Source organism: Bombus fervidus, chromosome 13 (assembly GCF_041682495.2).
Source record: "Bombus fervidus isolate BK054 chromosome 13, iyBomFerv1, whole genome shotgun sequence".
NCBI lineage: Eukaryota > Metazoa > Arthropoda > Insecta > Hymenoptera > Apidae > Bombus > Bombus fervidus.
In genome coordinates, this window is record NC_091529.1 from 6,218,055 (window position 1) to 6,244,795 (window position 26,741).

At 39.4% G+C, this 26,741-nt stretch overlaps 1 protein-coding gene across 3 annotated transcripts in view; it reads right to left on the bottom strand.

Annotated features, from left to right (window-relative positions):
- The window catches only part of LOC139993526 (venom dipeptidyl peptidase 4), a 317,337-nt gene that overhangs the window by 245,106 nt on the left and 45,490 nt on the right, over positions 1 to 26,741 (bottom strand). The window lies entirely within an intron of this gene.

Here is a 26,741-nt window from a genome sequence, read left to right on the forward strand (position 1 = left end):
GATGCAAAATTTCTACTCCATAGTCTCATAAAATTCGAATGCGTTTTCTTGAACTATGTTGAATTCACCGCACTCGACAATGTCTTCCACCAAGTATCCCAAAATCGTTTTCATTACAGTTCCTTCCGAATCACCAGAAGTCATGGGGAATTCTTGGATTAAGTTCATATTGAATAACGATTGCTCCCTAACTGCATCGTACTATCGTCAACATAAAAGAGATCAGACACCAGAGATGTGCAATATTTCAACTCCATAGCCTCATAAAATTCGAATGCGTTTTCTTGAACTATGTTGAATTCACCGCACTCGACAATGTCTTCCTCCAAGTATCCCAAAATCGTTTTCATTACAGTTCCTTCCGAATCACCAGAAGTCATTGAGAATTCTTGGATTAAGTTCATATTGAATAACGATTGCTCCCTGACGGTATAAAACTACGTGTATCGTAATAGAGATCAGACACCAGAGAGATGCAAAATTTCTACTCCATAGTCTCATAAAATTCGAATGCGTTTTCTTGAACTATGTTGAATTCACCGCACTCGACAATGTCTTCCTCCAAGTATCCCAAAATCGTTTTCATTACAGTTCCTTCCGAATCACCAGAAGTCATGGGGAATTCTTGGATTAAGTTCATATTGAATAACGATTGCTCCCTAACTGCATCGTACTACTGTCAACATAAAAGAGATCAGACACCAGAGATGTGCAATATTTCAACTCCATAGCCTCATAAAATTTGAATGCGTTTTCTTGAACTATGTTGAATTCACCGCACTCGACAATGTCTTCCTCCAAGTATCCCAAAATCGTTTTCATTACTGTTCCTTCCGAATCACCAGAAGTCATTGAGAATTCTTGGATTAAGTTCATATTGAATAACGATTGCTCCCTGACGGTATAAAACTACGTGTATCGTAATAGAGATCAGACACCAGAGAGATGCAAAATTTCTACTCCATAGTCTCATAAAATTCGAATGCGTTTTCTTGAACTATGTTGAATTCACCGCACTCGACAATGTCTTCCTCCAAGTATCCCAAAATCGTTTTCATTACAGATCCTTCCAAATTACCAGAAGTCATGGAGAATTCTTGCATTAAGTACATATTGAATAACGATTGCTCCCTGACGGTATAAAACATCCCTTAACGTAATAGAGATCAGACACCAGAGAGATGCAAAATTTCTACTCCATAGTCTCATAAAATTCGAATGCATTTTCTTGAACTATGTTGAATTCACCGCACTCGACAATGTCTTCCTCCAAGTATCCCAAAATCGTTTTCATTACAGTTCCTTCCGAATCACCAGAAGTCATTGAGAATTCTTGGATTAAGTTCATATTGAATAACGATTGCTCCCTGACGGTATAAAACATCCCTTAACGTAATAGAGATCAGACACCAGAGAGATGCAAAATTTCTACTCCATAGTCTCATAAAATTCGAATGCGTTTTCTTGAACTATGTTGAATTCACCGCACTCGACAATGTCTTCCTCCAAGTATCCCAAAATCGTTTTCATTACAGATCCTTCCAAATTACCAGAAGTCATGGGGAATTCTTGCATTAAGTACATATTGAATAACGATTGCTCCCTGACGGTATAAAACATCCCTTAACGTAATAGAGATCAGACACCAGAGAGATGCAAAATTTCTACTCCATAGTCTCATAAAATTCGAATGCGTTTTCTTGAACTATGTTGAATTCACCGCACTCGACAATGTCTTCCTCCAAGTATCCCAAAATCGTTTTCATTACAGTTCCTTCCGAATCACCAGAAGTCATGGGGAATTCTTGGATTAAGTTCATATTGAATAACGATTGCTCCCTGACGGTATAAAACTCCGCGTATCGTAATAGAGATCAGACACCAGAGAGATGCAAAATTTCTACTCCATAATCTCATAAAATTCGAATGCGTTTTCTTGAACTATGTTGAATTCACCGCACTCGACAATGTCTTCCTCCAAGTATCCCAAAATCGTTTTCATTACAGTTCCTTCCGAATCACCAGAAGTCATGGGGAATTCTTGGATTAAGTTCATATTGAATAACGATTGCTCCCTGACGGTATAAAACTCCGCGTATCGTAATAGAGATCAGACACCAGAGAGATGCAAAATTTCTACTCCATAATCTCATAAAATTCGAATGCGTTTTCTTGAACTATGTTGAATTCACCGCACTCGACAATGTCTTCCTCCAAGTATCCCAAAATCGTTTTCATTACAGTTCATTCCGAATCACCAGAAGTCATGGGGAATTCTTGGATTAAGTTCATATTGAATAACGATTGCTCCCTAACTGCATCGTACTATTGTCAACATAAAAGAGATCAGACACCAGAGATGTGCAATATTTCAACTCCATAGCCTCATAAAATTTGAATGCGTTTTCTTGAACTATGTTGAATTCACCGCACTCGACAATGTCTTCCTCCAAGTATCCCAAAATCGTTTTCATTACAGATCCTTCCAAATTACCAGAAGTCATGGAGAATTCTTGCATTAAGTACATATTGAATAACGATTGCTCCCTGACGGTATAAAACATCCCTTAACGTAATAGAGATCAGACACCAGAGAGAAGCAAAATTTCTACTCCATAGTCTCATAAAATTCGAATGCGTTTTCTTGAACTATGTTGAATTCACCGCACTCGACAATGTCTTCCTCCAAGTATCCCAAAATCGTTTTCATTACAGATCCTTCCAAATTACCAGAAGTCATGGAGAATTCTTGCATTAAGTTCATATTGAATAACGATTGCTCCCTGACGGTATAAAACTACGTGTATCGTAATAGAGATCAGACACCAGAGAGATGCAAAATTTCTACTCCATAGTCTCATAAAATTCGAATGCGTTTTCTTGAACTATGTTGAATTCACCGCACTCGACAATGTCTTCCTCCAAGTATCCCAAAATCGTTTTCATTACAGATCCTTCCAAATTACCAGAAGTCATGGAGAATTCTTGCATTAAGTACATATTGAATAATGATTGCTCCCTGACGGTATAAAACATCCCTTAACGTAATAGAGATCAGACACCAGAGAGATGCAAAATTTCTACTCCATAGTCTCATAAAATTCGAATGCATTTTCTTGAACTATGTTGAATTCACCGCACTCGACAATGTCTTCCTCCAAGTATCCCAAAATCGTTTTCATTACAGTTCCTTCCGAATCACCAGAAGTCATTGAGAATTCTTGGATTAAGTTCATATTGAATAACGATTGCTCCCTGACGGTATAAAACTACGTGTATCGTAATAGAGATCAGACACCAGAGAGATGCAAAATTTCTACTCCATAGTCTCATAAAATTCGAATGCGTTTTCTTGAACTATGTTGAATTCACCGCACTCGACAATGTCTTCCTCCAAGTATCCCAAAATCGTTTTCATTACAGATCCTTCCAAATTACCAGAAGTCATGGGGAATTCTTGCATTAAGTACATATTGAATAACGATTGCTCCCTGACGGTATAAAACATCCCTTAACGTAATAGAGATCAGACACCAGAGAGATGCAAAATTTCTACTCCATAGTCTCATAAAATTCGAATGCGTTTTCTTGAACTATGTTGAATTCACCGCACTCGACAATGTCTTCCTCCAAGTATCCCAAAATCGTTTTCATTACAGTTCCTTCCGAATCACCAGAAGTCATGGGGAATTCTTGGATTAAGTTCATATTGAATAACGATTGCTCCCTGACGGTATAAAACTCCGCGTATCGTAATAGAGATCAGACACCAGAGAGATGCAAAATTTCTACTCCATAATCTCATAAAATTCGAATGCGTTTTCTTGAACTATGTTGAATTCACCGCACTCGACAATGTCTTCCTCCAAGTATCCCAAAATCGTTTTCATTACAGTTCATTCCGAATCACCAGAAGTCATGGGGAATTCTTGGATTAAGTTCATATTGAATAACGATTGCTCCCTAACTGCATCGTACTATTGTCAACATAAAAGAGATCAGACACCAGAGATGTGCAATATTTCAACTCCATAGCCTCATAAAATTTGAATGCGTTTTCTTGAACTATGTTGAATTCACCGCACTCGACAATGTCTTCCTCCAAGTATCCCAAAATCGTTTTCATTACAGATCCTTCCAAATTACCAGAAGTCATGGAGAATTCTTGCATTAAGTACATATTGAATAACGATTGCTCCCTGACGGTATAAAACATCCCTTAACGTAATAGAGATCAGACACCAGAGAGATGCAAAATTTCTACTCCATAGTCTCATAAAATTCGAATGCGTTTTCTTGAACTATGTTGAATTCACCGCACTCGACAATGTCTTCCTCCAAGTATCCCAAAATCGTTTTCATTACAGATCCTTCCAAATTACCAGAAGTCATGGAGAATTCTTGCATTAAGTACATATTGAATAATGATTGCTCCCTGACGGTATAAAACATCCCTTAACGTAATAGAGATCAGACACCAGAGAGATGCAAAATTTCTACTCCATAGTCTCATAAAATTCGAATGCATTTTCTTGAACTATGTTGAATTCACCGCACTCGACAATGTCTTCCTCCAAGTATCCCAAAATCGTTTTCATTACAGTTCCTTCCGAATCACCAGAAGTCATTGAGAATTCTTGGATTAAGTTCATATTGAATAACGATTGCTCCCTGACGGTATAAAACATCCCTTAACGTAATAGAGATCAGACACCAGAGAGATGCAAAATTTCTACTCCATAGTCTCATAAAATTCGAATGCATTTTCTTGAACTATGTTGAATTCACCGCACTCGACAATGTCTTCCTCCAAGTATCCCAAAATCGTTTTCATTACAGTTCCTTCCGAATCACCAGAAGTCATTGAGAATTCTTGGATTAAGTTCATATTGAATAACGATTGCTCCCTGACGGTATAAAACTACGTGTATCGTAATAGAGATCAGACACCAGAGAGATGCAAAATTTCTACTCCATAGTCTCATAAAATTCGAATGCGTTTTCTTGAACTATGTTGAATTCACCGCACTCGACAATGTCTTCCTCCAAGTATCCCAAAATCGTTTTCATTACAGTTCCTTCCGAATCACCAGAAGTCATTGAGAATTCTTGGATTAAGTTCATATTGAATAACGATTGCTCCCTGACGGTATAAAACTACGTGTATCGTAATAGAGATCAGACACCAGAGAGATGCAAAATTTCTACTCCATAGTCTCATAAAATTCGAATGCGTTTTCTTGAACTATGTTGAATTCACCGCACTCGACAATGTCTTCCTCCAAGTATCCCAAAATCGTTTTCATTACAGATCCTTCCAAATTACCAGAAGTCATGGAGAATTCTTGCATTAAGTTCATATTGAATAACGATTGCTCCCTGACGGTATAAAACTACGTGTATCGTAATAGAGATCAGACACCAGAGAGATGCAAAATTTCTACTCCATAGTCTCATAAAATTCGAATGCGTTTTCTTGAACTATGTTGAATTCACCGCACTCGACAATGTCTTCCTCCAAGTATCCCAAAATCGTTTTCATTACAGATCCTTCCAAATTACCAGAAGTCATGGAGAATTCTTGCATTAAGTACATATTGAATAATGATTGCTCCCTGACGGTATAAAACATCCCTTAACGTAATAGAGATCAGACACCAGAGAGATGCAAAATTTCTACTCCATAGTCTCATAAAATTCGAATGCATTTTCTTGAACTATGTTGAATTCACCGCACTCGACAATGTCTTCCTCCAAGTATCCCAAAATCGTTTTCATTACAGTTCCTTCCGAATCACCAGAAGTCATTGAGAATTCTTGGATTAAGTTCATATTGAATAACGATTGCTCCCTGACGGTATAAAACTACGTGTATCGTAATAGAGATCAGACACCAGAGAGATGCAAAATTTCTACTCCATAGTCTCATAAAATTCGAATGCGTTTTCTTGAACTATGTTGAATTCACCGCACTCGACAATGTCTTCCTCCAAGTATCCCAAAATCGTTTTCATTACAGATCCTTCCAAATTACCAGAAGTCATGGAGAATTTTTGCATTAAGTACATATTGAATAACGATTGCTCCCTGACGGTATAAAACTTCCCGTAACGTAATAGAGATCAGACACCAGAGAGATGCAAAATTTCTACTCCATAGTCTCATAAAATTCGAATGCGTTTTCTTGAACTATGTTGAATTCACCGCACTCGACAATGTCTTCCTCCAAGTATCCCAAAATCGTTTTCATTACAGATCCTTCCAAATTACCAGAAGTCATGGAGAATTCTTGCATTAAGTACATATTGAATAACGATTGCTCCCTGACGGTATAAAACTTCCCGTAACGTAATAGAGATCAGACACCAGAGAGATGCAAAATTTCTACTCCATAGTTTCATAAAATTCGAATGCGTTTTCTTGAACTATGTTGAATTCACCGCACTCGACAATGTCTTCCTCCAAGTATCCCAAAATCGTTTTCATTACAGTTCCTTCCGAATCACCAGAAGTCGTGGGGAATTCTTGGATTAAGTTCATATTGAATAACGATTGCTCCCTGACGGTATAAAACTACGTGTATCGTAATAGAGATCAGACACCAGAGAGATGCAAAATTTCTACTCTATAGTCTCATAAAATACGAATGCGTTTTCTTGAACTATGTTGAATTCACTGTAGTTGACACTGTCTTGCTCCAAGCATTCCTTAATCACTTTGAGCGAAGATTTCTCTGGAACCATTAGATGATATGAACAGAAAACTCTTACTCATCTTCGTAATTTATGAAAAAATATGAATGTTCCGATTTAACTATCGTAGAGAAAATTAATTGCGTTCGGCTATCTTCTTCTTGAAGGATTCCCTGAATCTTCTTAATTGGAGATCCTATTGGAGGTTCCTCGGGAAGCATTCAAATGAGGCTTGTTTCTAAACACCGGTGATTAATCGTTGCATTATTTAACGCGGCATTACTTGGCGTTATGCTGAATTCATACGTCTAGAGCTGGTCTGCCTTTGTACTCAGGAAATTACCCTTACCCAGTTGCAACTTTTATCCCTCTAAGCCCTTTGAAACATTGATTCACGGATGCTAACAGTGTCTCGTCCATTTCCTGATGCAATTGATAGCGCGGTTGGTAATTAAGTAAACATCACGCGATTCCTGTTGCCGTCCAATCGAACGTTATTGTCAGATTAAGGGATAATCCTACAATTAGTCTGTATCGATCTAGTACCGGTAAATACTTCCGTTTGGTTGATCGGATTGCCTCGCAGATCGCGCTAATTATCAACCATCAATTTTGAAAGTAACCCGCCATTCCTATGGAAATCGTGCGAAATTTACGCAAAACTGTCGAACTTTACTCCGCATTTATTTCATTTATTCTATATTTACTTTTATCTTGCTCTTAAGGATAATAGCTGAGACTATGACAGAGCTTGCTCCTTTTGTCGATAATTATGCAATTTACTGTGTACACGTCTAATTACATCTATTTCTAAGAACTCACAAATGAAATACTAATGTATGGATGATAGAGCGGATGATTATTAAAAAACTATCATTAAAAAAATCATGTAAAAATAAGACATCCGCTATCTTTCGCTGATCCGGTCGCTTACATTCGTTGTCGAAGACTGCTTTGTTTTAACGCATGGCGCTCGCTACAAGCATAAACCTACGCATGTACATATTTTTTGGCCTAAGTCCACGTGACTCACAAGGCCAGCACCAGCTCGTCGTCGCGACGATTTTAAAACTGAACAGAAAACTATCGGCAATGCTTATCCTAACTTACACACTAACACTACATTAATGTGAAATTCCATTTCCCGACGCTCGACTACGATCAATCGATAAGTGTCGATTAATTGTACAATTTTAGTGACGCTTCATATGCACGATGTTCGTTTAGGATACTTCAAAGAACGAAGAGAAACGCGTCTTCCTTAAGGAAGAAAATTGGAGCTTCATAGCAGAACAAACGGTACATTGATGATCGCAAAAACTTTCTTCTCTTTTTTCAAATATATGCAAATTCTCAGCGAGAGCATGAAACACTGGTATTATACCACACCACGGTTGCTCTTCACGCGTCAAAACAGCGAAAAACGTTCTGCTTTCGTAGCGCAATCGATCATTTTACGCGGCCGGATTCCGCACCCCTGCGTCCCTACAGACGTAACGAGCCGAACAAACGAATTTTTAAATTCAACCCGTGTTTTTCAACGAGCGTAATAAATATGATAAACCTTCGAATTTGACATAGAGGAAATTTTCCTCCCACTTTCATTGCCTCGGATTTTACGATAATACAGACTGTAGATTATCATGCATTCGTGGGAAATATAAAAATTCAAAAACGCATAGGATACACGTAATATTACAATAAAGTATAGAAAATACAATGATCGGTATAATAATTAGCTCAGCTTAGTTTTCACCTTGTTGCTTCTGTCCTTAAAAATGTGCATTACTAGGGCTGCGCGGGTACGCAAAATTACAGATACTCGAAATTACCCGAACATATTTATATGTCAGACAAACTTCCAGGATCCCGGTCGACCCGATCCGAAGATTAGGTACCTGAGGTACCCGCGATTTCAGGTATCTGCACAGCCTAATCGACAAACTTTCGACGCGCCGACCCGACTCGAGCTCACAACTTCGGATTCCGAGGATCCCGCAATTATCTCGTAATTCGAAATTGTCAAGATTCCCGAGAAAATTTGGGAAAGTTATACAGGCCAGAGTAGGGAGCAAAAACATTTTAAATATGACATTTCATAATTTAAAAATATTATATCTTTCACATCTATCACACGTCTCTTTGTTATTTTCTCTCCATATTCGAAACTCGAAAAATCTAATTTTGTAATTCGAGAATCCCGACAATCTCGAATTACTCGAGATACTTTGGGGAACCCGACTCGATCCCGAGAAATATCTTCGATCCCAGCCGACCCGATATTTTCGCTTCTAGAATTTACCTAAGTATCCACGGTCTATTTTAAATATTATCGTGCACGAAAATGGAACGAAGGGATGAGAAGGCGAAGGCAGGGGTTGAGGGTGTACGATTCGGAGTAACAATGAAAAATAGCCGGGCGAACCGAGCCATCTTTCGCGATCAGACCGAACAGAGGAAATATATCTGCAGGTCTGTACGACCGGCGGAAGAAACGGCTCGGCTGGTGCAATTACAGGGAGAACGGACGTGAAATTAATGCCAATCGATTTTGTGGAAGCCGTACATTTCCCGGCGCCACACCGTGGTCCAGTTGCACTCTCTCAAAAATTAACGACGACAACTCCATTCCAGTCTTACTTGTTAGTTTTTCTCAAGACACCGTTCAGGAAACTGCTTGGATTTCGGACGATGGAGATACGAACGCGGATAAAAGGCGATTCCAACGTGTTACAGGCTTTCGTTAGGAAGTTTGACGATGCGTGATATCGAATGACTCTGATCAGCGCTGCAATCAGACACTGGATTTTGTCTATTTATCAGATCGGTCGAAAACTATGGTTGATTTTGTACTTTGAAAAAGAAATTTCTTTCCAATTCTTCGACTGCAATTTTTACTTTAATCAGGTTATTACCATTTTGACAATTCTTTCATTGCATCTCTGTTACTTCATCTTCTTTCTTAAGATATCCATTAGGAAGTTTCCATACATGCGAAGTAATTATGCAGTTGAGTAACTTTCGCCAGTTTTGGCTATCTAACTTCGCCCCTTCTTTTTAAAAGCTCCATTTTATCACCAAAGCAACGTCTATCGATCTCGCTAGCTCGAGAAACTAACGAACTCTTTCTTATTTTACTAAGAAAGTGGGAAATTTTTTTAATGTCTCCTTATTTCGTGAAAGTAAATCAAAATACGATTTATTCCGAGTTTAATTCGCTTAGAACTCGAATATAGTTTAGACAAATTATCAAACCTACCTTAATCCCTTCGACAAACCTTCAACCCTAACGATGAATGGATTAAAGCGAAGAAATATCAAATCAAAAAGGATCTTCTCCTATTTCTTAAAATGAGACTCCACTGAAATATTGGAAAAAGTCGTTAAACTACACAATCGTTGTGTTTTATGGATCCTTTTTTCCAGACAGCTCTCCGACTCGCCGAAGAAAGGAAAAGAGAACAAAGTGAAAGGAGACCAGCAGTTAGGTATACACCTTGCAGCAGCGATTGGTCAGCGGGTAGAAGAGAGGAAGAAGGTTGTACTCTATGGTGGTAATTATGGTGCTTGATGAGAGTTTCACGGTAGGCCGAACCGCAGCCACCATTCGACCTGACTCCACGACGAAATTGTGGCCACTGCCTCTCTGTATTTAGCAGTAGCTGCCCTCGTTGGACGCATCGTGCACAGCGTGGCCGATTCGCCATGTGTCGACGACACACGCTGTTAATGTCCACGAACTGTTGCCGAGGAAAAAATCGAGGGAATGTCGATCGAGTATCGAACATCGATTTCTTGCCACAACGGCCAACGTTCACGATAAATGGCGGGGATATTTGTCTTTTCGGAAATTCGGCTTTTTCCCTGGCGAGCTCTTTCGCGTCTATGTGCAGAGAGAGTTTCACCGACTAAAATGGTGAGAAAGGGAATGAAAACGGAGATGAAAAATCGGACAAGTATTCTGCACTGAATTTCTGCTGCAACGAATTTCCTTTTATATGTTAATCGTTATACTGGAAAGTATAGCGTACGTGTGAACTATCTTTGGCAAAATGTAGTTTAATCGTACAATTAGAAATGCATCGAATCGCAATGAATTTATTCTTTGGAATTATTGTCGATAACAGAATATTGCGAGCGTTTGAACCGATTTTTAAGAACATTTATGCCATGATGAAACTGATCTTTGTAATTGCCTTTGTAATTGTTCATTAAATTATTTATAGTTTATGGAATTTAATTATCATCTATGGAATTTGTAGAATTTTCATTATTTTTTATATAGTTACAAAGATGAAATTATATATAGAATTATTTTGTTACTCAACGATTCCTCTATCTCCAGGTTCTTTAATAATTTCACGATCAAATAGCAAAACCTCAATTAGGATGTACGCCAGGTTTTGCTACCCGACCACAGAATTATGAGTTATAATTAGAGCAACGCGACGTATGATAAATAAGCAGATGCAACGCGTGTCTGACTATGTACTTTCCACTTCCACTTCAAATTCCCCGTTCTCTTGTTGCTGTTGTTAGTCGTCGTATTTTAATTGGTCAAATTCCATTCTATACGCATACTTTAACCGTTAAGCGTTAACATTGTAATTGTACGTACTTATGTTACGTTTCAACATATTGCAACACTGATAGAGTTGGACAAAACGAAAGTAGTATAATTAACTTGCTGAATGTACATGCATAAAATTCTCTCAATTTCCTATACGGGACAATGTACTGTATAATTATATCATGAAATATTAATCAGCAAACCGAATATCGTAATTACTCCGCAGAACTCCTCTCTATTACGAATATTTCCAACATACACTCCATTAATGACTATGATTTTTCAGCGTTGCTGTTCGAATTATGGTGTAATATCGTTTATGAGTTTACAGCTGGTTTCCCACGAATGTTCGTGTTCAAAACGATACCGGTTTTCATCCCAACTTCCTTCTGCTCGATTGTTGAAACACAATCTCTCTGCACCATCATCGTCATCATCGTCTCTATACTTGCACGTATTTTCTGCTTTCTACGTACTCGCGTGTATAATTCAGATTTATATAAACACGACAGTCGCGTCTCGTTACGAATATTAACGGAATTTCAGAATATTTCGAATAATACAATGACACGTATATAAAAGGAAGAACATGATCGCGTTTAAAATCATCATATTTGGTTTGCCAGTTAATCAAGCGTTTCTTCATCACCTTCGAAATATTCAAAATATCGTTACAATATCCGACACATTAAAATACCACGCCTCTCGATAATTGCATTTTTAGTTCTCGTAAAAACTTACTTAAAAGACTCGATAATTGCGTGTTTGCGCGTGACAGATTTAATTTCCAACTATGTCGCGCTAGAACCCTCCAGCTTAACCACAGAATACGTATTAAAATGAGGAAAAATGTGCTCGTCGCTTTACCCTGACGTGATCTTCGTGTTCGTAAAAGAAATCTACGAATCTCGCGATTATCTCTGTCTCCTATCGTTTCTGAATGAATGAAAAGCGAGGAGAAAGAGAAGAAGAAGAAGAAGGAGATAGAAAAACGAAAACCGAAGAAAAATTGAAAGAAGAAGGGGAAAAGAACTGCGCATAGACCGAACATTCTCGCCAACCATCGTTCTCCTTTCGTATTTACATTCGTTTCTAGCGAACGCTCGGTGATTCTGACTGAACAAAAGGAAAACATCGGCCGGAGAAAAATTAGGCAAGAAATTCTGCCGGCCGAGTCGAAACGATGCATCGTTTTCAAGCTTTTCGAAGCTACGAGAGCCGCGCTTCTTAGGAATTTTTAATCATCAAACAGATCATTGTACGTTTAGATAAACGAAACGTGCGCGCTCGTATCGAACTGTGAAATGAGCGTCGCTCTTTGAAAATATCTTTTTGCAGATTGTGTTTCCTCGCGAGATTCCAAGCTTCCAAAATTCCATCTTTCTTACAAGCGACGCTCTTTTATAAAATAAAACACTCGTACCCAAGAGACTAATGGACAAATAATTTACGCCACTGCGTTTAACCGAGACTAATAGTGGAAGGAATGGCGCGAAGGAAGCGGAAAGGGAATTTCAGGGATAAAGTAAATTGTCAACAAGGCGGGTGTTTCGACTAATTCCGCGAAACGTAACGAGAACTTATTGAGTCTAAACGCGACAACGAAACGCGGAGAACCACTGAAGCTGATTCGGTGAGCGCGCCTGGCCATTTTTCAAAGTCGTTTCCTCCCGAAAACGAGCGCTCAGCCCCGGCGAAATTTCATTTTACATTTTCGATTTATTTCGTTCGGCGAACGCCCGTCCTCTTTGTTTTCCACGCTTACCCTCTCCACGACCTGATTCCTTGCGTCTACCAACGCCTGACAAATTGCACTCTATTGATCCAAAAATGGCGAAACAACCAGAACTGGTACACCAGTCGTCTAGCTAGGAAATATGTTTAAAAAACAGAACGACGGGAACTAAGGCGTTAGACAGCGGCTCCGATCGACGCGATGATACACTGGGTCACGCGTGACAAGTGTTCCAATCGGGACTTGAAGGAAGTTAAAATATCGCTCGTGCGACCCTCGCCAAAGTTTTCGAGGCCGAATCTATACGAATCTCTTCACATCCACGTTTGTAAAATCTGTTCAACGATCCATTCATCGTATCGCGAGAGCGTTGCGGCTGTGCGCCGTATACAGGGTGTCCCCTGTTAACGACACTGCGATGTCGAATAGAGAAAATCGAAGTTCACGTATCTGTCGCATAATACGGTATTCTTGCAACACGGATTCGTCTTAACGAGACTCCGTAAAACGTAGTCCCCTAATAGGATTCTGTTCTACTGAGATTTGCAAGTGTGAGAAATTGTAGAAATGTACAGAGACTTTTTAAGTGCAAACACTGGCGTTCGATGATCCCGTTGTCTCGTTTGCGCGTGGAATTTTCGAATATCGACGTTCTTATTCGTCGAATATCGAGGTTTTAATTCGTACGATCGTATCTTTGTCATTTAGTCGTATCATTCAGTACACTGGAAAGTTTGCTTGCTATAGGAAAGCAGCAGCTCCAACTTTTTCAAACAGAAAGTCGGTGACACTTTTTATAGCTGATATAAATAGCATCGATAATCGATGCTCAAAATTAACTACCGATCGTTTTAATAAACCTACTTCTTTCGGTTACGAAGAAATAACGCGTGTACCTTCGTCAAGTTGTGAGAAGTTAACCATCGTTTCCGCATTCGTTTCGCGTGATACGGATTCGCCTAACACGGCATTTTTTCAGAATATAAGCGTTACACGAGGGACGCGTGTATGTGGCGAACTTTTCTTTCACGCTCTTTTTGCGTCACGTTGACGGGTAAGAGAGTAATCAAGAGTGGCAGAGTTGTAAGCGGTGTAACTCGGACCGCTGCTAGTTCACATAAAATTCTGTTCTGTGTTCGTTGTTATGCAAAATTCGTTATACTTTTCCAAGCCATAAAAACGCATCGTGGCAGAGAATAAAGTTGCAACTTAATTAATTACGAAACTAAAAGCACGATGCTTTTAAAAGTCGAAACATATGTGGCCATATTCGAGTTCTCAAAATCTTCGCCACTGCCATTTTCACGTTTAGATTTCCATTTAATATGAAATTAAAAATACTCGCGATAGTTCGCCAGACGCTTTTCCCAATAACGTTTTGCTCCTTTAGACAGCCCCGTTCAATCGCGTTAGAGCTCCAACAAGATGAAAGTTCCCGACCGAATAAAGTTTCAACGTTAAAATAATAAATAATAATAAAATAAAGTGTTTCCTAACTCCATAATCTCCCAAGACGATTCGTCGAGTTTACTCGTCTTGCCAGAATATCCTAACATTTGGAACGTACGTCTCCGTCATCGTAACTTTTATTTTTCCCACGCAGGCCCCTTGTTCTCGCGTCCCGTTCTCTTCTCTGTTCCGCGAATTTTGCGGAATTCTGAAAGACACGTAGCATTCTGCGCGTCGTGACGCGCAGCATTCACGTTCCCGTTGTGTTCTACCGGTTCTATGCGGTTCGCCGGCATTGAAACAGTCGGGATTGTCGCAAGATTTATTCGGATACTACCGCCAGCGAAACGCGAATAATTTTTTCCCCTTTTTATAAAGCCACTGCTTCCTTCCATCAAGAGGATATCGTTTTGAAAACGTTTCAAAAGCTTCGGTGAAGTCGAACAGACAGTTGCACCGGCCCGCTATTTTGTTTCACAGCGATTTATGTCGCGTCTTGCTCGTCCAAATAGCTCGTCGCGCGTATCTGGAATTCAATGGGTTGATCGGAAAAGTTTCTATCGCCGGATGTTTCTTCTACGTTTACGATCTTATTTGGAGATTCGAGAATGTAGCGCCCTGTTCAGAGAAGCTGTAGGACAATCGAGTTTCTAGGAAACCAAACTGATCTGTACTGCACTCGTCGTTAGTTTTTCACACATCTGAAAACTAATGGAAAGTGAAGATAACCTGATCTTTTGAAAGTAGCCGACGAGTTGAAGAAGTTCTGTAGCTCGAGTAGCAAACAAGAAACAATTTTCGATTGACAAAGCATACTGAGTTCTAGAATTTTTCTGAGAACATGGAGGGCTGCGCAGCGTGTAAATAATATACCAAAATGTATATCTAAATAGAGATAAATATCTAAAATTTTCAGTCTCGATTCAACCTTCTTATTAATTATATTTTTAAAGATACAAATCTGTATAAATATCGGCAGTCTGCGTCTAAAATATTACAAATTTCGAAGTGCCTGCTACGAGAATTCCTGAAGAGAAGTACAAAAAGAAAAGAAATATACGCGAGACTAGAAACACAAGACAAATACGATACAGATAAAGAAACAGAAATATAAATATCCTGCGGCGCACATATTTCGACTCTGGCGCTATATCTACCGTACCCTATTTGCCCAATAGGACGAGCTACAGACGCACCGCGAACAAGGACGCTGTCTCGTTGCCATCCATTAAGGGGCACCATAACTAATCCTTCAGAGATCTGACTCTTCGATCATGTTCAAATCGCTCTCGGGTAGAAAACACGACTACCATCGTGTTCTTCCCTTAGCCTTCGTATCAAAACTACTCCCAAACAATTGCAACGTCTCTCACAAAAAGATTCGCGTCAAACGCTCGGCTCCCTTAACAGGCTATAGCTGGATCTGATCACGTTACAGCAAGAAAACACGGTGACCGGAGTGTCTGGATCGGTTGATTCACTCGTGTCGTTTCGGAGACGACCGCTCGAGAAGCTGGTGCGGTACTTTGCCCTCGAAAGACACGCGGAGAAGCGAGGGCGGTTGGGCGACAAGTTGCTCGAACAGCTTCCAACTAACTTGGCTGCCGGTCGCTATCCGACCGGCACGTTTTTACGGCCACTTCAGTCCCGGCGATAAGATCAAAGAAATAGCTCGCAAATGCCTTCTTTGTGTCGAGCCAAAGAGGGTTGCGCGGCGGGTTCTGCACGCGCCCCTACGACGAACTGTTCGCAAACTGCTGTCGGCCTGTTTGCGAACTTGCCTGTTTCGCGTTTTTGCGTATCGCCGACGAACTCGGCCACGGGACGCGTCTCTTTTAACTTATGCCGCGTTACGATGCCTGTTTCTCGCACGCAGCAGGTCGCAAAATGTGAGAGGCGTGTTTGCACGTTTCTGTTTTAGCCGAGTAGCACGCTACTGCCCGCTAATTTACCGATTAATAATCGTAGTTATACTTTGTTAGACTATGGATCTGTACGCGTTCGTGAGAAAGGAGGATGTTGAAAAAGATGATCGTCTTTGGTATCGATCGGAGTCGAAAGATTCACGTAGAAACCTTAGGAGAGTTTGCCAAGGAACGAACACTGTTCGATACCGAGAAATGATGGGAAAGTTGTTGAAAATAAATACAAACGCGTGGATACGAGGATAACGATGGATCTCGTCCGAACGTTAGTTTACATCGTAATGTGCAAACATATAAAAAATAGTATTTATGGCGACGTTCGGTAGGTAAAATAAATCTCTACTTGGGTTTTATCTATGTTTGTAGAATTTTAAATTCTAGCTGCGTCGTAAAGCAACGATAAAGCTTTTCCAGGCACAGGTTGCGTACTTCTCGATAAACATCGGTGATATAAAGTTATAAAGCTGTGCCAAGATGCGCCTCCATCTTCCATATAGTCTACGGTAAGTTTATCAGTTAATTAAGAATCGGTTAATTAAGGTTCCTTAGAAGTTGACCCGTGTGAAACTCTTTGATTCGTTACACCGATAACGAGCTCCGTTTATTTCGCTAAATAACCCTCTCCTTCGGTTATTGTTGCATAAAGAGGCTCATTATCCCATAAAGTTACCGAAATTTCTTTCTCGAAACAGATTAAAGCCTCCGGTAAGTAGAGTTTATACGGTTACTTCGAATTAAATATATATTTAGCAAATTTGACTCCTCCTCAAGATAACATTCTTTATTACAAGAACGCTTAAAATTCTTCCTTCTTCTTAGAAATTACGCGGTCGAGTGGCTTTCCCCAATTGTAGCTACAGTCCTTTCTCTAAACTAGATTTTCTCTAAACATATCCAATGGCCACGAGAAGTATTTATTATAGAATTTACTAATTAATTAAATTCAAGTTACGTTAAATCGGGTATCGCGCTGTATCGTAGCTGAAAAAGCGCGAACTATGAAAACAGAATGCGCGGAGCCGCTTCATTGAGAAACGAAGGTACAGCTGCTCGTACGAGTACCTTTCGTAGCCGCTGCTGGCTAAATCTCCTATAAACGCGTGAACGTGCAATTTCCTCGAGGAAAATAATATTCGATGGCAGAATTACGATACCTGATAACGCCGGAGGAAACAAAGTTTATCCGAGTGGAATTCACGTGAAATTTCAACGAGAACCGTGGATTCCGTCGGCCGCCGAAGCTCGCGTTTCAAAAGCCTGCCGCGACGCACAATACACTTCAACAACGTGAAATATGGAGAAGCCGAGCCAGAGATATTGCATAAATCACACGTCCGCGGAAAATATTTCGGGCGAAAAAGCTAAGCCACGACTACGCCCGAGTTTCCTTTTTGTTCTCGCACGGATTCACCTTCGGACAACAACGGATCGCCGATGAGAATAAAGTCGCAACGGCTGAAGACGGTATAAATAACGCAACGCGAATAGCTAGAATAACAAGGGTGAGAGGCCTTAAAGAATGCAACGATCGGTAATCTCATCGAAAGCTTTCAAAGTATCGACTTGATCGGTTCACTGAGTCGACCGAGCTACGTGAAACTACAGGCTACGCTGATCGAACGTAATCTGATAAGGGAATTCTTTTGGAAAAATAAAACGGAAAAGGATAGAGGAAGTTGGCCAAGAAAATACCTTCGGCTGACACTTAACTTTCAAGAAGTAGCCCCGCTCTCTAAAATGATCAGCCTTCCTTCCTTCGGCCAATACCTGATGGCCTCACTGCCTTGTCATGATTGCCTCTCGTGTCTCTCAGGCAACTTGCCAGAAACCTTGCTGTCTCTGCTTGTCTCCTTTCCAACCAGAAAATTTTGTCCACAACGATTCGTATCACTTGTTACGTGGCGGCATGCGGACCACACCACGTGACAGTCGCTACTGCGTCTCTCCACAGGATGCAGCAACCTTTGCGGATCGATTATGCAACGCGCAACACCATCGATTATTTCTCGTCCTCGTCTTCATCGATCGATTCGTTTCTTTTCTAAATGTATACCGTAAATGCGCAAGAACGTGTAGAATCGAATAATTTGTTAGAAAGCCTGGTCGACTAAAAGTTATAGGCTAAATGGTAAATAATATTTCTTGGCTATTGAATGGTCGGCTAATCAACGATTAAAAACTAAAAATTATACTGCTTTACGTAGTTACACGATTCTTGTAAAAAGACAGCACGATGGAGAATTTAAACGACGCTACAACTTTAATTTTGTAGAATTTGGCGTATGAGAGAGAAAGGGAAAAGATATTCTTGCACTGCTAAATGCTTGAGTAATTAATAAATAGCGCAGAATATGCAGAATCGAATAATTTGTTAGAAAGCTTGATTGATTAAAAGTTATAAGCTAAATGGTAAATAATATTTGCTCGTTGTTAAATGGTCGGCTAATTAATAATCATTTAATTCGATAAAACTGCTTTACATAGTTACGCGACTCTTGTAACGAGACAGCACAACGCAGAATTTAAACGATGTTTTAACTTGAATTTTATGAAACCTTGCGTATGAAAGAGGAGAAGAAACGCAAAGCGGTACAACTTCCGTTTGCTCGCTTCATTTTTCATCCACCAAATCTGATGAAATTAAAATGTTTCTCGTGACGTAGAGTGTACGCGACTGCAGAGAATATGCAGCTCAAGTGAAGCCAAACAAACTTGACGAAAAGTTCCCTCAATCGTAGCACCGAGACGAAAAACTCTGACAGGCTCCAATTGGCAAAGTAATTTGCCAATAATCATTCTAACTCACAGGAGGAAAGAAACGATTCCTAAGTACATAATGTCCGCGTGAACTACCGATTACCAGTTGTGCAACGACACCGTGTTTCATCGAGCGTGGCTAATCACAAACCTTTCCATCTACCGTGCAAACCTCTAATGAAAGTATGATTGATGCTCGACAACTTCTCTGGACAAATTAAACGCTGAATGAAATATGACAACGTTTCTTTCTCTTCCTCGATTGAATCGTTTGCTTGTCACGTCGCTTGATTCCTCGAAAGAAAAAGCGAAGAACATCGATGAAATCGTACAAGGCAGGCATGAATCAGCGCAACGCGCAAGTGCTTTGGCACTGAAGTTCGAAAAATTTCAGAAAGTGGAGTTGTAACGCTAGATTTTTCTATGATTGCGGATTTTTTTGGAAATTCGTATTTTTCAAAATACAGTTAACAAGGTAGAATCTCCGTGGAAAATTGTTTCGCGTACCAAGTAATTGCAGAAGAAACTTTATACGTTGAATACTTCGTATTTCTTTTTCTTCTTTATATATATATATATATATATATATATATATATATATATATATATATATATATATATATATATATATATATATATATATATGTTATGCGCGTTTTATACAATTTCGCACTTTCAAATTTTCTACGAACGTATAAAAAAAACCCGTGCTTTAGTTGTAACTAATTCGACGTTTGTGCATTCATGGGAAACATAAAGGTGGAAAAATACACAGAATACACGGAATATCGGAGTACAGTACAGTACAGTAAAACTCCATTTATCCGACACGGTCGTGGGACAAGACGTATCGGATAACTGGATCAGTCGGATAATGGGAGATCGTTAGTTCTCCCTTACTTCGCTGTTTATTCATTCACATAATTGCAGTTAATCTTCAAATAACCGGATTTGGAATTCGATCGCTGCTGATACTCGGATATCAGACGGGAAGATTAAGGAAAAAATTTCTAAATAATAACATTCGTTCGCATAAATGGTACGTCGCATTACACGAAAGCTTACGCTTGACCAATAGAAGTTTAGAAATATATTCGGTAAATCGTCCATCGTAAGGATCATCTTCGGTTTGCATAAACCGATAAATCGACTTGAGCTGTACGCAAAAATGTATGAAACTATAATCAAAATATACCATTTTGTCAAGATATACGGTGGATAAAACGAATGTTCGCGGAAGCTGCTCGTTTGTGTTGGCAAAAATATAAATTTCTATAAATATTCACCGTTTAGTTAAAACTACTTTCAACTCTCGTGAACAGCTCAATTAGTGCTGTTCTTACTTCCCCTCGTTTTTTCCACACCCTTTGGCGATTCAACGTTTCACAAAGCGGTTCTTGTTGGAAGAGGAAGCGTTGGAGCGTGCACTTCTGGTTTTTCAACCTGAAATGCTCGAAAATTGATGTGCCTTGGCGGCACAGTCGTCCACATTCAAAGGGAAAACATCTAAGTTGGTAACACAGAGCCCGGACTGAAATTAATTCACCGAATGGAATCTTTGTGCCGGGGAACGAGCCACGTCTAGCGGAGGGCAATGAAAGTGAAGTTTCTACGAGAACGTACGGAACAATGGTTCGAACAGCGTCTAGGAACGGTGCGGCGTCAAACTTGGCCGAAAGCTTCTCCGTTTGCGGACGGCGGAAACAAAGGAGATCGCCAATCCCAAAATAAATCGAGATCATCGATTACCCTGCTGGAAACATTCAAAGGTTAAGGAAGTGGCGATCCCTTTACGTTTTTTTGTCTTCCATGTCTCAGGCTGAACAATGCAAATTGCCAAAATGTTGCGAGCTTTCACATAATCGTCTTGTCGCGAGAAGCTTTAACAGAAACATTTGAAAAGTAAGCAAGTAGCGATCTTTGTACTTCTCCGAAATGGAAAATTAAAATTGGAAATTGGAAAACATCGGCAGGTACGAATGTGCATTGTGAAATGCAAGATATCGATATTTGTCTGAAACGTTTAATTTATTACGAAAAGTTTTAACAGAAAGACTTGAAGAGTAAGCAAGTAGCGATCTTTGTACTTCTCCGAATTGGAAGATTAAAATTGGAAATTGGAGAACATCGGCAGGTTCGAATGTGCATTGTGAAGTGCAAGATATCGATATTTGTCTGAAACGTTTAATTTATTACGAGAAGTTTTAACAGAAAGACTTGAAGAGTAAGCAAGTAGCGATCTTTGTACTTTTCCGAATTGGAAGATTAAAATTGGAAATTGGAAAACATCGGCAGGTACGAATGTGCATTATGAAATGCAATATATCGATATTTGTCTGAAACGTTTAATTTATTACGAGAAGTTTTAACAGAAAGACTTGAAGAGTAAGCAAGTAGCGTTCTTTGTACTTCTCCGAATTGGAAAATTAAAATTGGAAATTGGAAAACATCGGCAGGTACGAATGTGCATTGTGAAGTGCAAGATATCGATATTTGTCTGAAACGTTTAATTTATTACGAGAAGTTTTAACAGAAAGACTTGAAGAGTAAGCAAGTAGCGATCTTTGTACTTCTCCGAATTGGAAAATTAAAATTGGAAATTGGAAAACATCGGCAGGTACGAATGTGCATTATGAAATGCAAGATATCGATATTTGTCTGAAACGTTTAATTTATTACGAGAAGTTTTAACAGAAAGACTTGAAGAGTAAGCAAGTAGCGATCTTTGTACTTCTCCGAATTGGAAGATTAAAATTGGAAATTGGAGAACATCGGCAGGTTCGAATGTGCATTGTGAAGTGCAAGATATCGATATTTGTCTGAAACATTTAATTTATTACGAGAAGTTTTAACAGAAAGACTTGAAGAGTAAGCAAGTAGCGATCTTTGTACTTCTCCGAATTGGAAGATTAAAATTGGAAATTGGAGAACATCGGCAGGTTCGAATGTGCATTGTGAAGTGCAAGATATCGATATTTGTCTGAAACGTTTAATTTATTACGAGAAGTTTTAACAGAAAGATTTTAGAGATCGTCATTTTCTAATTATCGTTAACTTTAACTGTTAATTAGATCCTTCATTAACCAAAAACGTCTATAGTTACGAAATTAAAAATTTATATCGATTATATCAGTTTTCTCTTAAATAAGGGAACATTTAGCTTCTTTCTGTGTCTCTTCTATTCAGAGGAATATATTTTAGAGATGTTATCGTTCGAAGCGTTAATACCTACTATTATTTATTACGCTCGTTTCGTTCACGAGAGTCGTCGATCTTCTCGTAGTTCTGAAACATGCTTTTTCTAAGACTATTTTCCTTCCTCGTTTTCCTCCCATCGTTTCTTCAACCCATTATCTTCGTTCTAATATTATACTTATTGTCCGTTGGTTGAGTATAAGTGGACTACGAATATTCGCGGAAATTCACATTTTCACGAACACAGTCAATCGCATATATAGATAAACTTTATCGATCGAATATCACGAGTACTTCACATTCGATATTTCGTATATTTTTCTACTTTTATTTATCCTTCTCGCCTCTTTTCAACGTATCATCGCTGTCCTTTCGACGAATATCTTGCAAAAGGGTGTAAAAATCTCTAAAAATATACAAACTCGTATCTTTCGATATTCCCTTCGTTCGCTATATCTCAGAGTTGCTAGAAACTCGATTTCGTTTTTCCGTGAAACATCGAACGAGACAATGCGATGGTTGGCCAAAAGAAAACATCGTTTCCGCTGAAAGGTGCCAGTCACCGCGCGGGTGCAACAAAGTTTTCATTTCTTTTCCATCGATGAACCACTGACCCGTTTATTTCATTCTTCGAGAACAATACCTGCAAACTCGTTCCGTTCCTTTATCACCAAAAAATCTCCATCATCGATCCGCTTCTACGACGACCGATCGAACGTCTCGCAACAAAACCCATCCTCGCCAAAATTTTCTGCTTCTCGCGCGATAACACGGAATTCTACTAATTACGAACGAAACTCTAAATTATACGCAAAAGTTTCATTTATTCCGTTAAGTTTATTGCACTATATCTATTGGTATAGTAAGTACAGTACAATACTAATAATAAAATATAGTATACTAAATACGTATAATATTTTTTTCTTATTTCAGTGGAGCCACGTGAAGCGTTATGTTACTTAAACTCAGTTTTCGTTATCTTCGCCTATGAAAATCCCTCGTTTCCATCTTACTTTCGTTTTAGAAACGCTACCAATTTATTAGAAAAGCAAGCGACTGTACGCAGGATACAGCCTGTATCAAGGGGTTAAGAAAAACAAACGCGAAAAACAGAAAACTACGTCACGACAATCACGGAAGAGGGTTGGTTGTTTTTTGTCGCGCATTCTCCGCTGGGATTTTCGGGTTCGCGAGCGACGGGTAATGGAAGGAAAAAAAAAATAGCGCCGTGATTAATTCCGCTACGTGACCAGCCGCTCATCAAGGCGGTAATTCAGTGATTGTTGAAAATGATGTTTGCCATACGTAATGGCTCAAATCGATAGGCTCGTATAAGCAGAGGGAAATTAACGTCGTGCCATCCGGTACACAGGACGCGCACGCTAGATACAACCGGCATCGAAACCCTCAATTTGCGGCAATAGCCTGAGCCTCTCGCAGCAAGGGACGACTCTCTCGCCAGATCCATGATCCCTCGCTTGCTAATTACTACCTACGTCAAATTCCCCCGATTGCAAACTGCTGCGTCCGACAACCGCAATAAAGATTTCGCCGATTAATCGAGATTTCGGCCGGCGATCTCTCGCCAACCGATGTCTCCGTCGTTACATCGTTAGAAATTTCACACTGCGGAGCAGTGGAAATCGGATATATTGGGTTGGCAACTAAGTGATTGCGGCTTTCGCCAATACCACCTGATGAAAAAATCCGCAACTATTTAGTTACCAACCCAATAGCATTCCGAGTAGAATACGCGTCAGGGAATTAACGCGTACTTGTTTGAATGTACGCGTTACTTATGAATATATACGGATTCGAGAGCAGGATCGATCGAACAGCGCTCGTAGAAAATACTGTGGCTGCCAAAATCGAGAAACTTGGATCTTTTATTGGGAAATGTTCCACGTAGCGACGAGAATACCGTGATATAGAATTCGAATGGGATTTAATTGCTTCGGTGAAAACTATATAAAAACCATTAATATCCCAATGGTCCTTCCGCGGAACGTTCGAGAAGAAGGCGTGTCGTGGACGCCTAACAAACGCGTGGATGCTGAGGATATTGTGAGGTAATAAAAGAAAAGAATCGAATCAGAAATACAGTCGAATTGTAATCGGCAGCGAGATTGACTAGCGAAACCGAGAGCGATACGCGATCAAAAGAAGACGCTTGTTAATAAAAATATTGTTCACCTAAACACCGAATGATTATTTAACGCAGTACATCCAATAACACGTCAAACCAGTTAGTTATTGCGATCACTTTGAGAAGCGTGGAATCGCAGAAAGTAAGCGATGACGAGTATACTCGTCGAACGCAAAGTATTTGTGGCCGTTGGGGGCCGACAGAAGAAACGAATCGAACAAAAGAAACGTTCGAGCTTTAACAGCGAAGCGAGAAAGTCAGTGGTAAGCCAAGTATTTCTTTGCATAAATGAACCCTACACCAAACACCACCTCGAAATAAAAATATAATGAAATTACTGTTTTGCTTCTTAATTTTCTTACGATTTATTGGGATTTATCGCAATTCTAAATTTAGATAAATTTAGGATTACTAAATTGATATATAAACGGTAAATTGTAACTACTTTGTTTCCACGACGAGTATACTCGTCGTAACACGAAATAGTAGCATTTCTTCGTGACGAGTATACTCGTCAGGAACAGCTAGTTAGCTGTTAACTTAATCAGTTGATTAATAACGCTGGAGGTTGAACTACGTCGCTTCTGCGGAGGAAGATACAAGCGCCGATAGAAACGTTGGTTAATCGCTTCTTGACTTTTGTCTATTTAGACGGATGCCAGCTATCCAAATGAATGAGACACTGAGTTTTCTTTGCGACTAAGAGATGGCACATTCAACACTTCTTACAGATACACTTTCCTTTTCCAAGGATTTCAACTGCATTAATGCACAAGTTTTCTCCCCCTCCTCAAGAGCTTGTTTCTTGACACTTGCAGTGTTTTCTACAAGAGTTTTTCAACTCGCTTTTTTCAAATTGAGTCATGTCTATCGAAGAAATTAACTCTGATTTCTGTAGAGATAATTAACAAACCTCTAACAATATCGATGTAATTAATTTAAACGTAGATCGTTTCATATAAATTTCGTGTTGCTTTTATCATACGAAATGAAGGGAATGGGAGGAATGTACATTAGAATTTAAAGACAGATTTAAATTTCAGCTGATAAAGGTTGGCTTACTTCTGCGTGAATCGGATAAGATCAACATAAGCAATGACGATAATTAACGTTTCTCTTTTCTTCCTATTTCTTTCTTTCTAATTTTTTCGAATTTTTTTTGGAAAACAGAGACTTCTGTGGCGACGCATGAGTCATAGGACGAGGCGACTCATGTTGTTGTTGTGCCTCGGATTAAGGATACCGCCTCGACATACAAAATTAGCGCGACATTATCCTCAGGCGAAAACAATATCGCCGCTGAGGGCAACCGTCGTTCCAAATCAAATTTGAATCTTTCGACTCCCCCCGACACGATCGCGAGCGAAGCAATAATTACGAGTAATCAATTGAGCGATTATCGAGACGTGCGAGTATCTACGAGTTATTATCAGTTATCCGCGACCGACTTATTCTATCTTGTTAAACATTTTGTACGAACGTCTATTCGACGCTATCATCTATTTAAATATTTATTCGAAATACAATTGATGGTTGCAACAGTAATCATTCTTGTTATTTGATTATACCAAACATCTATACATCATCCGCCACACTTCGATCAAAAGATTGCATCTTTACAGTGAAAGGATTCCATAGCACTCTGATAGTATCGTGTAATAATAAGAAATATTCTGCTCGTGTTCTTGTGTCGTGTAGGCAGTGCGATGGAAGGTTGTGGTGAGGATGAAAAGTTAAAGTTGAAGTGTCAATGGGGTCACTAAATGACCCATAGATATTTTAGGTTAGTACCAAGTATGGAACAGTGTCGTATCCCTATACGACGTCAAGCTTCTGGACGAGTATTTCGCATCTATAGAGCACACTATTGGCAGCAACCTCGATTGAGCCACTATATCCCAACTTCCAAGCGTTCCATCGCTTCCTGAAGGTCTGCATTCTCTATTCTCTCCTTCTATTTTACTTCTTTATCTGTCTATGTGATTTTATTCATCTAGTAGGAAATTTGATCGGAACTCCGATCCAAAATACTAGATAATAAAATTTCATTAGAAGGAAATTTCAAGATGAAATTGAAACGAGACTGAAATGACATTTTCGAAGGGAATTAAAACGAAGTTTTATTTTTAACAGTGGAGACTGACGCACTTTGACGAGGCTATACGCTATGATCGGTTATATTTAGAATTTCTATTACGATAAATTGACCAGTCATTTTTCGCTTGATTTCGAAAGCAAAGGTCACTTTATGCTTTACGCACCTCATTATAAT